The following is a 14175-nucleotide window of genomic DNA, read 5'->3' on the forward strand; positions in this document are numbered from 1 at the left end:
TGTCGTGTCCGTCGTTGTAAGCAAAAAACGATCCCGACGAACCGCTAACAATTGCAGGTATAGCAGTATAGCTTACTTGAATTCAGGCATTCAGCGTACAACTAAGCACTCGTTTTCGCAAGAAAAACCACACGAACAAGCTTCAAAGTGATGAGCCAACATGATGGATGATAAGGGCTGCGGGCAAACAACGGAAACAGGCTCGGCGCGGTCCGTAAGATTAGATTGCAGCTGTTGCAAAGCTTATGCAGAGCTGCTTGAAAGAGGTATGACGTCATTCGAAACCCTTCCAGCCTAGTAACTGCTTTGGTTTATTTTCTAGACTACCCCACTATGGGTAGACCACGGAAAGCAAAGACGGCAGAACGTGCATTCGCGGAACGTGCATTGATTTAACCTTGGCAAAGAATGTAACTACAGTGAAAACTGAAAATTTGAGTGTATATCACACCGATCATAAGGCAGTAGTGAACATTGTTGTGAAGTAAATAATAATAAAGTCCGCGGTTAAAGTTACGTTGTATTGTGTGAAATATCAAGTGCGCCGCAGTCACCGTGAGGGTGGCGTAAGAAGCTTCGCTTTCCAACCACCTTCACAGGGTGGATTGGCGGGCAATTTTTCCATTTCGTTCCCATCGAATTCCGCGACCTGGACTGAACCCGCGAGCTCCAGAATTAGCAGCGCAACGCCGTATCCACGATATAGGCACTAATTAGGCTACCGCGCATGCTTTCTTTCTTTCTTTTTTTGAAGTATCGACTGAAAAAAAAAATCTGCGTACGGCTTACGGCGAAAAGTTAGCATATAGAATGGCTAACTAAAACCGTTTTCGGCGCACGAGGTCCGACTGCAATAAATGACTCCGTACCAATTACTCCGCATTCTGTTACACGAAAAAGGCGGAAACTTGATTGGAATGTTGCACTGCAGTTTACTCTTTTTTATATATATACCAATGCTACCCGTAAATCTAAGTACAAGGCGCCGGAGGGCAGATATGCTTTACTTGTTTGAAGCGGCAAGCAGGAAGGTTACATATGTTGCTTCGTCTGCGTTTCGCAAAAGACCTACTGATAGAAAACTATATGCGCAACAATACACACGAGAGATACATACTGCTTGAAGAACGAGAAAACTATTTTTTCTCCAAAGGGAACCGTACAATAACATAGTATATAGAATGAAAGCCGACACTGCGGCCGCAATGCACGCGCAATCACCGAGCGGCATTAAAAAATAATAAAAAATATATAAAAGGAAAGGAATTTATTCTTAAGGCATAAATATATGTCATATGCAATTATGAACCCCATTTGATCGGTCTGAACGCAAATACTAGCGCGCGAAGTAGTACGAATGACCCTGCCGAGCAGTATCGCCAGCAGTTTCCAACGGCGCGACCTTGATGCGGCCCAATCCACTTCGACCGCAGTGCCGCCCCAGTATTTTTCCACGTCGGGCGCCTCACTGCAAAGCATGCGCCGCCCCAGCCGCTCGTCCCACTCGACCATATTCTAGTACACTCTATGCTACAGTTAGAGTGTACTAGAATACACTCGACGCTCCGACCTCCGTACGAGGTTTCCGGCGCTCGCCGCTAGGTGTCGCATGAATTGCTGTAGTCGCGAGTGAAGCCGACGGGAGCGGACGTGTCGAGTCGAGGTGCCATTTCAGCGCAGCAGGAGCAGCGTGCCAAAGAGATAAGTTTTGTTATTTTATATTTCACTTTTTGGTTTTTTTAGGAGGGTTAGCTTAGCCAAGCAATCTTTATAAATTATTTTAAAGCTTTCTCACTTTCTTGGTCTTCTCGCTTAGATAAAAGTAGGTAAAAAAAATTTTTTTCCCACATCTACGCCTTGTTAGTACGAGATGATGGTTGGTACTAGGGGGAACCCACGCGTGCGTTGTTCTGAGTGCGAGCGTTCCTACGCGCTGAAAGAAACGCGGTTTAAGTCAGCACGCGAAGCGAATGGTGCAGATTTTATCTGTAGGATGTGTGTGCTAGGGTCGCGGCTAGACCGCCTAGAGCAAGACAAAGATAAGTTAGCTAAGCGGGTTGGAAAGCTAGAAAAGGAACTTGAAATCGAGCAGAAGCGGAGGAAGGAGGCAGAAGAAAAGCTAGCTAACGCAGAAATCCAGCTGAGCGCCACCATTCTGCAAAGCAATGATGAACCCATCGAGGCGAGCACCGCGAACGGAGCTGGCTCCGATGCGAGTGCAGAGACAGCCGAACCCGCCACGCCGGGAAGCAGTGGCGGAAACGTCAGTGATAATCACGAAGGGGATACCACTGACGCGGCCGGGGAAGAAAACAAAGCCAAGGGCAAGGATAAGAAAGGAGGGGAGGGCATTGTGACTTCGGGGGCAGCTTTCGGCGGTGAGGGGGAAGGAAAGCGTCGAGTTGTCTTTGTTGGGGATTCCAACATGCGTAAAGTAGAACCGGCGATAGCAGAGAGGGTAGGGGCAGACGAACGAGTCCAGGTTAGCGCGCTTCCCGGAAAGCCGATTAGAGAGGTGATAGCGAAGGCCAAGGAACGCATGTGGGACACAATGGAGGAGAGACACCTAGTGGTGATAATGGGCGGAGTGATTGACGTACTGAACGGACGAGGAGCAGGAATCACAAAGCAAATAGCCAAAGGGGTCACCGACCTGCGGAATGTTTCAAAAGAAGTACAAATCGCGGTGTGCACGGTGCCAGAGGTTGAAAGGCAGGGTTATAAAATTGAAAGGGCAGTTCTTGCAGTAAACAGGGAAATTTGGACTCTAGCTAAAGCAATGAATTTTACGGTCATTGACATCAACCGAGAAGTGCACCGAGCAGGCCGCGAAGGCGCTTTTGTGCGTGACGGGATACATTTTAGTGAAAGTGTAGCAACACCGGTCGGAAGTCGATTCGCGGCACGAGCTGTAGCTTTTTTAGGCGGGCCCCAGGCAATCAGGAAGCAGGATTGAGTATTGAACATAGCGAAACACCAGTAAAGGGCAGAATTAGGCGACCAGGAGTCAGGAAAAGACGCAGAAAGGATAAGAATAGAGAAGGTAAAATTTGCTACATTAACATGCAGGGTGGTCGTAAGCAGGAAAAATGGCTGGAAATTCAAACGCAACTGAATGATGAAGCGATAAGCGTGTACGCCTTGACCGAAACGCATCTACGAGATTTGGAGCAGCCGCCTGTTATTGACAACTTTGTATGGGAAGGGTGCAACAGAATGACCGGGTCAAGGAAAGGCGGAGGCGTAGGCGTACTAATTAGGCGAGGTCTGAAGTGGCGAAGGGTAAACGAGACATGTAAAGAGCATTTATGGATTAGTGGTACATGGCAAGGTAAAAAGACGTGGCTGGGAGTAGCTTACCTATGGACAGGTAGTGATAGCAGGGAAAAAAATAAGGAATTGGTCGATTGCATTAGAAGCGATATTAATGAGTTCAGTAACACGGGCCAGGTGATATTAGTGGGAGATATGAACGCGCACATGGACGATTTAGACGGATATACTGATTACAACGGCTCTCTAGTGCTGGATTTGTGTGATGAACAGAACCTTATAGTAGTTAACAGGGAAAATAAGTGTCATGGACAGGTAACGTGGAAATGCGGAAACAGGCAGTCATGTATCGACTACGCCTTAGTCTCAGAAATGGTCTACGAACAACTGGAACAAATGATAATAGACGAAAATGGAAAAAAAATGTGGTTGATCCCTCTTATATAGGAATCGGTATAGAACACGAAAGTGAAACGTGTCTTCACAGAAGTAGTGTAATGTTTATTGCACATTGATATATAATGTCTATTGGTGTTTTGTGGCTAAAGCGCCCTTAGGCGTTGATGCACCCACGCTGACGCCTGGTGGCACGTCTCCTCCATCACGACTACCAGCGTCGATGACCATGAGCAACCGTCGTGCATATGGAAGCTGCACTACGCTGCACACGCTAGCACAACGCGAAAGACGAAGCACGTAACTGACACACTAATACAACGCGCAAGACAAAGCACGTAACTGAATCGTCACCGAGTCAAATCAGCGCGTACAGCGCGTCGTAATTGCAGCCTCCGCGATCAACTTCAGAAACATTTTCAGAGCTAATTGCGGAGGCCACGCTCCGCTGTGCTGAGTACGGTGAACGCCACCTAGGTGGCGTTGGTAGTGCGTCTTGATGCCAGCGTCCCTTCGAATGCTGGCATCGAGGCGTCGTAGTGCTGAGACCACCGAAGCGTTCACTGTCGGTGCGCGTTAGTGTCATAATGCAGTACTTCTCTTTTCTGCTCGTAGGCGGCGGCACCGCCCCGAGCAAGAGCGCGGGTACACGGAGGAGTGTTAGATATATAAGGCGCGTCTGTGTAGCTCTCTGCAAATGCGTTTGTGGCGCAATGGGTTAAACGCTCGGCGATCTATCGTCGCGGACCGAGAGGTCGTGGGTTCGATTTCCAAATTTTGCATGTTTGTGCAACTTTTTCTTCTGGTTTCTTTCTTTGTATTATGTCCGTGTACATTGTAAGCTGACGTATTTCCGTGACGGAAATACGTCAGTGAAGTCTTGGTGGACCCCGGCATAAAACACTTTCGTGTTAAAAATAGCCTGGGAAGCGATCATAGACGTTTAGCATTAAAGTTTGGGAGAGATACCAGCGCAGAACATGAACCAATAGCCTCAGAGTTTTTAAAAATGAATGGCGAGCAAATAACAGAGATCGCAAACAACATAGAGAAGAAAATTGAGGCTTTTCCTACAGCAGTCTGGGAATATAAGGAACTGGTGGAGGTTATGCAGCATGAAATAAGGCGGACACGGCAATACAATTGTTGGATTGGAAAGAGGAAACCACGTAAGTGGTGGAACAAGGAAATTAAACAAGCTATAGAAGAGCGTAAAGAGGCATCTAGGGTTCATCGAGAAGCCAAAAAGTTGGGATTACAAGAAGAAGAGGTGCTCCTTAGATGGAATACATACAGAGAAAAGAAAAGGGTTGCGAGTGAGCTCGTGCAAGAGAAAATTAAATGCGCAAGTGAACGTTGGGTGCATAACATTCAAAAAAGAGACAAAGGCGCCCCAAAAAGATTCTGGAACCATATAAAAGCACTCGGAGCTCCAACTAGAAACTCGCAAACGGCTATAAGGGATGAAGACGGTAACATCTATGAAGGCGATGATGCGCTGCGGTACATCACAGACGTTATCAGGCATAACTTCGGTACGAGAAAAAAGTGTAGTTCAGACAACAGATCCAGCAACAACAGAGAGGCTTGAGAGATCAAAATTCAGCATAGAAAGCTTCTATTGGAAAAAGGCAGCAGAAAATGTCCCTAACAACACGGCAGCAGGACCCGATGAAATCCCAATACAGCTAATCAAAAACCTCGGTCCAAAAAGCAAGGCACTGCTGACTAATGCCATAGAGCAAGTGATTAGAACAAAGAATATTCCCGTTGGATGGCGTGAAAGCAAGATGAATCTCATCTACAAAGGCAAAGGAGATAAGGATAAGACGAGCTCGTACAGGCCAGTTACAGTAACGTCGGTGATATATAGAATGGCAATGCAAGCCATAAAATTAGAACTGTCGAAGTGGGTGGAGGAAAACGGTGTATTGGGGGAACTACAGAATGGGTTCAGGCCAGGCAGACGCTTAGAAGACAATATGTTTGTACTAACTCAGTGCATAGAGATTTCAGTAGCTCAGAAAAGACCTTTATGGGTAGCATTTCTAGATATTAAAGGAGCTTATGACAACGTAGACAGGGAATTGTTGTGGGATATTCTTCAATACGAAGGCATAGATGACGATTTCGTGGAGCTGCTGAGGGAGATATATCGAGACACCCAAGTACAAGTGGCATGGGAAGGTCGAAAAGGAAATGAAATGGTGGGAATTCACCAAGGATTGAAGCAAGGATGCCCTCTGTCACCATTGTTGTTCACGCTTTACGTCAAGGGCATAGAAAGACGACTGGAAAACAGCGAATTAGGTTTTGATTTATCCTACATGCGTAATGGACAAATGGTGCAACAAAAGGTCCCTGGACTGATGTACGCAGACGACATTGTGCTACTAGCGGACAATAAAAAAGATATACAGATACTTGCGAATATCTGTGGGAACGCAGCGACAAATCTAGGCCTTAAGTTTAGCACAGAGAAATCAGGGATTATGATCTTTAATGAACACACGAGTAACTTCGTGGTGTCAATTCAACAGCAAGTAATACCCATAGTGAAGCAATATAAGTACCTCGGCGTACACATAAACGAAGGAAAGAATCACTCAAGCAACCACCAAGATAATCTGAAAATAAAGGGGAAGCGGAATGCAGCATTAATGAAACACAGAGCACTGTGGGGCCACAATAAGTATGAGGTGGTGCGTGGAATCTGGAAAGGAGTAATGGTGCCAGCGCTAACATTCGCAAATGCCATTATATGCTTAAAATCGGATATATTGGCGGGTTTAGAAGTTAACCAAAGATCAGTAGGCCGGTTGGCTTTGGGAGCACACGGTAATACGACAAATGAGGCAGTGCATGGAGACATGGGTTGGGCCTCTTTTGAAGTCAGAGAAGCACAAAGCAAAATTAGTTTTGAAGAAAGGCTCAGGAACATGGATGAAAATAAATGGGCGGCTAAAGTGCACAAGTATCTCTACATGAAAAGCGTGGACACAGAATGGAGGAAGAGGTCAAGGAAGTTGGCAACCAAGTACAGGATAATCGAAACTGTAAATAGACAACCAGGGGTCATCAGAAAGAAAGTGAGAGAAATAGAGACCGTGAATTGGATGCAAAGAATGGAAACGAAAAGGACAATGGAGATTTACAAGAATGAGAAGAAAGAAATTAGAAGGGAAAATCTGTACGATAACACAAAGGGCAGTGCCTTGCTATTTGAGGCTCGAGCCGGTTGCCTAAGGACGAAAACATATCGGAACAAATATTCGGAACTAGATGAGACATGTGTATGCTGCAGTAAAGATCCAGAGACCACTCAGCACATCCTAATGGAATGCGACGGGATCCACCCAGCGAGAACCGTAGGTAACGTGCAACTCCCAGAAGCACTTGGGTTTAAAGTGGAAGGAAACATAAACAGATCAGCCGTAGAGATCAGCAAGAGACGATTAGAGTACTGGTGGAAAAAAAGCAGGGAAAAGATCGATACGACCTGATCTCTTAAAATCATAGGCAGCGGTACAAGCTAAATTTTTGAAAAAGGTATAGAAAAATGCGAGATAAAGAACATGTGTAGTATACCTGATTAAATCGAAGCAGGCTAGGTGACTATTTGTCGCCACCCCGTTTCAAAGGGGATGCCAATAAATCATCATCATCATCATCATCATCATCGCGAAGTTTTCACGGACGTCACGCCACGTCACCACTCTCACTTCCGGTGTGCGCAACCGCCATCGCTGGGCACCTTCCGGCGGACTCGGCTACGTTGTGACAACGCCTCCTCTATGGGCTCCCTTCAATGGTCAGGCGGCGCAGCGATCGGCTCAGCCGTCAGCGCCGCCGTGTCAGTTCCGCGAAACACCGAGGCGGCCAATTCTGTGGCGGCCACTTCTACGAAGGCATGCTTCTGCGGCGCTCATTTGAAACAAGTCGGGCGTTCTAAACTGTGGTTTTTAAGGCAATTGAAAACATGGAGGCCCATTTTCGACCACCGTCACTCGAGAAAGGACGTCAACTTTACGACAACAACCATGTATTTCGTGTAAAAAGAGTAAACAGGACGGACATCGCAGCAAAATTCTTATCACGACAAATAAAGACCGTTTACGAAGTCGAACTCAAAGTAAGTGAACAAATAAATAATTTATTCCGCTTAAGGGGGCAAATACGGCCGTAGACGTTTTTCAACTTTCATTTGTATCTTCAGTATGCTTCGAGCGTGCCTTGCTTATCACATTTGTCGAGGTTTTGGCGAGTTGGAAGGTAACTTGAATGATTCTTTATGGCGCTTTTTTCTCCGTTGACAAAGTGCCTCGAGCATATTCTGGTGTTGTCATTCGGGCTCTAGTGTGCGAGGTCATCATCGCCGAAACATAACAGAGAGCAATCAGCTGACACTAAGCAACATCTGAGCAAATGTGTGCTAGCGTGCGCGAGAGAAGTGCTATTTTGCGAATACTCGATGTGTGCTGCGGTGCACTCCAGCCTTAGTTCTGTTGTTCTAAACGCGAGAAAACGTCAGCATGAATGAGCCCGGTTTCAGCAGTCGCGTCTTGATCCAGGCGCAGAAAGGAGCTGCACGTTGGCTTATTAATGCACAAGAACTACAGTGCGTACAAAGGTCCAACGCGGAGCGCTTACGAAGCTAGATTTGACACATAACAACCACTGCGCATTTGTTTTGGAGCGAGAATAGCTCAACAATTATCCAAACCAATTTACAACAGCGGGAATCAGATCACGCGTGTTTATGCAGCTGTCGCTTTATTGTGCATTTTCATGGATGCTGTCTTGTGTTTTTTTTTTTTTTCATTTTTGCGTTTGCGTCATAGTTCAACATAATTTCGCAAGAGCGAATCTTACTTGACGGCCCCAACCACGACGATCCACCTTCAGCCACCGGGTTTCTCCCCACAGCCTTGAAGGAAAGCGGCACAATTTGATGCCGACATCCCCTTCGCGGTTGTGAAAATACCTAAAGCAGCAGTATATGCGCATGTTATTTTTGTTCACATTTCTCACGGAGGAGCTGCCGAGTGGTCGCGGTGAATCCATTGAAAAATCTGAAAAGGAAGCTTTCAGGCGCGCCTGAGCGCTGTACGGACCAAGGTGAAACGGCGGTGAGGGCCTACTCGCGGGTGCTCACCGCCGCTGCTAGGTGGCGCGACATGTACAGCCAAACTGCATTGCAGGGTGCCTATACCTCCTCTATAGAGGAGGCGCTAGTTGTGGTTGTGCTGCAGTTGGCGCGCGTGCATTTTAATGTGCTTTACGTTTACTTAGCGCGACAGCCATGCCGATTTGCGCAATGTTTGGCTGTCGTAGCAGAAGCAAGACTTCTGCGAAACCGACCTACAGAGAGCCAGGCATCGGCATGTTTTGTTTGCCTAAAGTGATAACATGGTAGTGCAAGAAGACGCAGGTACTCTCTGAAAATCGCCGGAGCGTTTAGCTGGCTCGCATAAATAGGAAAGATTTGAAGAACTTCAGCAACGTCCGCGTCTGTGGTCGCCACTTTATAACAGGTAAGAGTTTCAATCGCAGTAATTTGAATGAACTTGTTTTGTTTGTAATGACTCTGACAATCAATCGCGGTACTTTCGGGTGCTATTTTAACGCGCCGCCGATATCCTCCCGAGATTATGAGCATCTTATTTTCTTTTCGTACGCGCAATACCCCTTCCTAAGCTACTAGCATGTTCGCTAATTTGCAGGTAAACCGTCTCAACTGATGGACGAAACTAATCCGGATTGGGCGCCCACACTTCACCTTAAGGGGCATCATGTGACCAAAATGTTTCGGCGCTTTCTGGCATGGTGTCTATTGTAGCCTGTGCATTTCTTCGAAACGTGTGAAGCGAGGTAATGCAGCATTAATTCTGCGAAAATTTATTTTTAAGCACTGTAATGGGTTCTCTGTACTTACAAGGCAACTCTTCTTATCAATAATCACTTTTGTTGTTTTACTTGTACTTAGAAACACTTTGAAGAGGACCAGTACGAGGGAAATCGACAGGATTGGCGCCGTTTGTTAAAGTCAACAGCCCTACAACATCATGGACTATATTTTCGAAGTGAAAAACATTGCTAATCTGTATTTGACTGTCTTAGTTTCATTTACGGTTTTTGTACGCAATATGTATGCAGTGTTGTTTATTTTTTCAATGTAGTTATCAGTGTTCTAATAGTTATTTATAAGATGTTCTGTACTCGCCATCGATGTGTTTGGCTGATGCGACGTATTCAGGCGCGGATCCAGGGGGGATGTCCGGATGTCCTGAACCCCCCCCCCCCCCCCCTCAGATTTCGGCATCGCCCCCTCGCTGACAGGGGGATGGCCCTGTCGAAAAAAAAATATGGCCACCAGCATTCTTCAAAAGTATTTTTCGCGAGTACCACTGATACCAGCCATGTGGAAATAAAGCTAGCTCGCTCACAAGCTTAGTTGTATTCCGTAGGAGTGTGGTGTCGCGAAGTGTCCGTAGTTATTTTTTCTCATGAACACCTTAAACCTCCTGGCGCCTGCCGTGCTTACTCGTCCCGTCGGTGGCGTCGAATGAACGAGGGGCGTCCCTTACGCCGAGGTCCGCTATAGCGCCTTCGCGCCTGATTAACTTAGTTTTCCCTTGGGGTGTCAACGGTTGACTCATTGGCTGTCATCGGTTCCGCGACCAACCTGCTTAATGAAAGAGATCTCTTGCTGAAGTGTTCATATATAAATAATAACAACTAACAGCTAAACTAAGAACTACGCATAGGCAACTTTTTTTTAACTGTAGCACTCATTGTGATCACAGTTACACGTTTACAATATCCAGTACGAGCACAGTACCGTTCGTACCCTACAAGTTTTTCATTGCAACTTGGCAGTTTTATTGTCGTACATTAAGCACAGGAGGCTCAAGCCCGCCGGATTCGTTTATCTGAGTAGGCGTTTTCGCAGAGCGGGGCGAAGCCGCGGCTGCGAAGTGGGGGAGCGTGACGTCAGCGGCCAACGCCAGCGCACGGGCCTAGAATGGCGTCGCGTGGTTAGAGAAACGGGAGCAGATGCGCGCCTTGTGTAAAAGGATAACGTCGCGTGGGAAACAAAACATGAAGACGCTGGCTCGCGCTCTCGCCTACTACGCCACATCGTTATTCTTGTAGGTGGCGTCGTGAGTCTTCATACGCGGTGATTCGCATATCGTAAACAACCAGCGTAGTGGTTGCTGCGTTGGAGCGGAGCGTTACGCCCGTATTCAAGAACGTTCCTCTAGTCAGCACACCACCACGACTCAAGAGAGAAGATGGCACCGCCATCCCTACACAGAAGGGGTCACTGAGCTTCATGATCATTCATGGGAATTCATGAGAATTGTCGCGTCTTTATTCTCGATTATTCTGCACAGTACGACAATTGAAATTTGGAGTCTGATATCTCGGAGCACGGACACGCTAGAATAATTCTTCCGATTGATACTGTGTAGAAACTCGACTGTCTCCAAGTTTTCAATACGAACATACCCACTTACTGCAGTCAACAAAAAATAATTGTTCAATTTTAGTTAATTGGGCTGCTCACAGCGATAATTATCACCTCACTTTGTGCCCCCCTAGCCACATAACTTATTTGCACAGGTGGTCTTCGCGTGCCTCCCAGTGCCTAAATTTAAGAAAACCATAAAGCTTAGTTTTGAACACCCTGTATTATCAGGCGCAGCCGCCAAGCACATGACTGTATTGGGTAACGTCCTTTTCCTATAAGCTCGGAGAAACCGATACCTGGCTTCGCTACAGGTATTCTTCCTCTTTCTGGGGTTTTACGTGCCAAAACCAGTTCTGATTATGAGGCACGCCGTAGTGGAAGGCTCCGGATTAATTTTGACCACCTGGGGTTCTTTAACCTGCACGTACTACAACGCAAGAACACGGGCGTTTTTGCATTTCGCCTCCATCGAAATGCTGCCGCCGCGGCCGGGATTTGATCCCGCGATCTCGTGCTCAACGCCTGAGCTGATTGAGCCACCACGGATGGCTACAGGTGTTGCTTTAGCCGTATAAAACGCGGGTTTATCGTGAAGAAAAACGGTAAATTTCGGTAAATAAGAAAAGGCTACTATCATCATCATCATCATCACCATTGACAGAAGCTGCCCCCCCCCCCCCCCTCAGAAAAAACCTGGATCCGCCCCTGGACGTATTCGATGGTAGCTGATGTATTCTGGTTGGATATCTTGATTAATATTACCCGTAGTTGCGTTTTCTTGTTTGTATTCTTGTTTTCGATTTATATTGTGTGTAATAAGGTTGATGTACTCACTTGAAACCGCCCATGTAATGAATAAATTAAAAAAAAAAACTTTCCCTATCCCCAATTGTGTGTGTCGAGCCTACCTTGCGATTTTTTTAATCTCGTCTTTCAACATAACCTTCAGGCGCCACACAGTACATATTTTTCATGTACATATCTCTTTCATGATTGACTGTACTAGACATTACTAAGTAAATGTATTTTGTGCATCGTTTGGTTTCTTGTGTGTACTACGCAAGATTGACACAGATAAGTTATGTTACATTTTTCTATACAGCACTAACTAAACCTCGCAGTTATTTTTACACCAGCTTAATCCTGTCAGCACACAGTTTTGTGGGCAAAAAAAGCAATATTGCGCGTCGATATCGTCAAATAATTGCAACGAACGCGAAGAGCACGCGCAACGCAAGGGAAACCGCCGTGCACGAGTGGCTGGCTACGGTAAAAGAGGCGTGACGTGTAAACCAAAATACAACAGCGAAAAAGAAAAACTTCCACACACAGGGGGTCGCAAACCTTATATGCCAAGCATTGAAGCGCAAAAAAAAAAAATAGTGCGTATTTCAAACACACACACGGTACATTAAATGTGATTGAATTAGGCAACTTGGGGGCATGTTCCCGGCGCCATATATTTACGTCTTCGACCTTCGACGAGTTAACGGCTATTGGTTATAAAGATTTGCAGATGCGATAGCGATAAAAAAATCCATGATCAAGTCAAAGCACTTGGAAGTGCGCCGCGAGTAACACTATTTATGAACGCAAGCGTAGCTGAGTCCGAGCTCGTGTGATTCAATATGGCGGCGCCCGCGGGGTTGTCTCCACCCTGAATGGCGGCGCTGGCATCGAGGCACCCTAGCGATGGATGGATGAGGCTGAACCCTTTAAATCGGGCGGTGGCATACGCCACCTAGCCATGACTATTAACATATTTTGTACTTTGTGGTGGGTGAGATTACACCCCTGCCTTGATTTTATCCACCAATCAGATAACCTCTGTTTGGTTATTTCTACCCGCTTAAAGTCTATTTTGCCTTCACTGTCCCTAAACCCCAATAATGATGATGATGATGATTTATTGGCATCCCCTTTGAAACGGGGTGGCGACAAATAGTCACCTAGCCTGCTTGATTTAATCAGGTATACTACACATGTTCTTTATCTCGCATTTTTGTATACCTTTTTCAAAAATGTAGCTTGTACCGCTGCCTATGATTTTAAGAGATCAAGTCGTATCCATCTTTTCCCTGCTTTTTTTCCACCAGTACTCTAATCGTCTCTTGCTGATCTCTACGGCTGATCTGTTTATGTTTCCTTCCACTTTAAACCCAAGCGCTTCTGGGAGTTGCACGTTACCTACGGTTCTCGCTGGGTGGATCCCGTCGCATTCCATTAGGATGTGCTGAGTGGTCTCTGGATCTTTACTGCAGCATACACATGTCTCATCTAGTTCCGAATATTTGTTCCGATATGTTTTCGTCCTTAGGCAACCGGCTCGAGCCTCAAATAGCAAGGCACTGCCCTTTGTGTTATCGTACAGATTTTCCCTTCTAATTTCTTTCTTCTCATTCTTGTAAATCTCCATTGTCCTTTTCGTTTCCATTCTTTGCATCCAATTCACGGTCTCTATTTCTCTCACTTTCTTTCTGATGACCCCTGGTTGTCTATTTACAGTTTCGATTATCCTGTACTTGGTTGCCAACTTCCTTGACCTCTTCCTCCATTCTGTGTCTACGCTTTTCATGTAGAGATACTTGTGCACTTTAGCCGCCCATTTATTTTCATCCATGTTCCTGAGCCTTTCTTCAAAACTAATTTTGCTTTGTGCTTCTCTGACTTCAAAAGAGGCCCAACCCATGTCTCCATGCACTGCCTCATTTGTCGTATTACCGTGTGCTCCCAAAGCCAACCGGCCTACTGATCTTTGGTTAACTTCTAAACCCGCCAATATATCCGATTTTAAGCATATAATGGCATTTGCGAATGTTAGCGCTGGCACCATTACTCCTTTCCAGATTCCACGCACCACCTCATACTTATTGTGGCCCCACAGTGCTCTGTGTTTCATTAATGCTGCATTCCGCTTCCCCTTTATTTTCAGATTATCTTGGTGGTTGCTTGAGTAATTCTTTCCTTCGTTTATGTGTACGCCGAGGTACTTATATTGCTTCACTATGGGTATTACTTGCTGTTGAATTGAC

The sequence above is a fragment of the Dermacentor silvarum genome, chromosome 6 (genome assembly GCF_013339745.2).
Source record: "Dermacentor silvarum isolate Dsil-2018 chromosome 6, BIME_Dsil_1.4, whole genome shotgun sequence".
NCBI lineage: Eukaryota > Metazoa > Arthropoda > Arachnida > Ixodida > Ixodidae > Dermacentor > Dermacentor silvarum.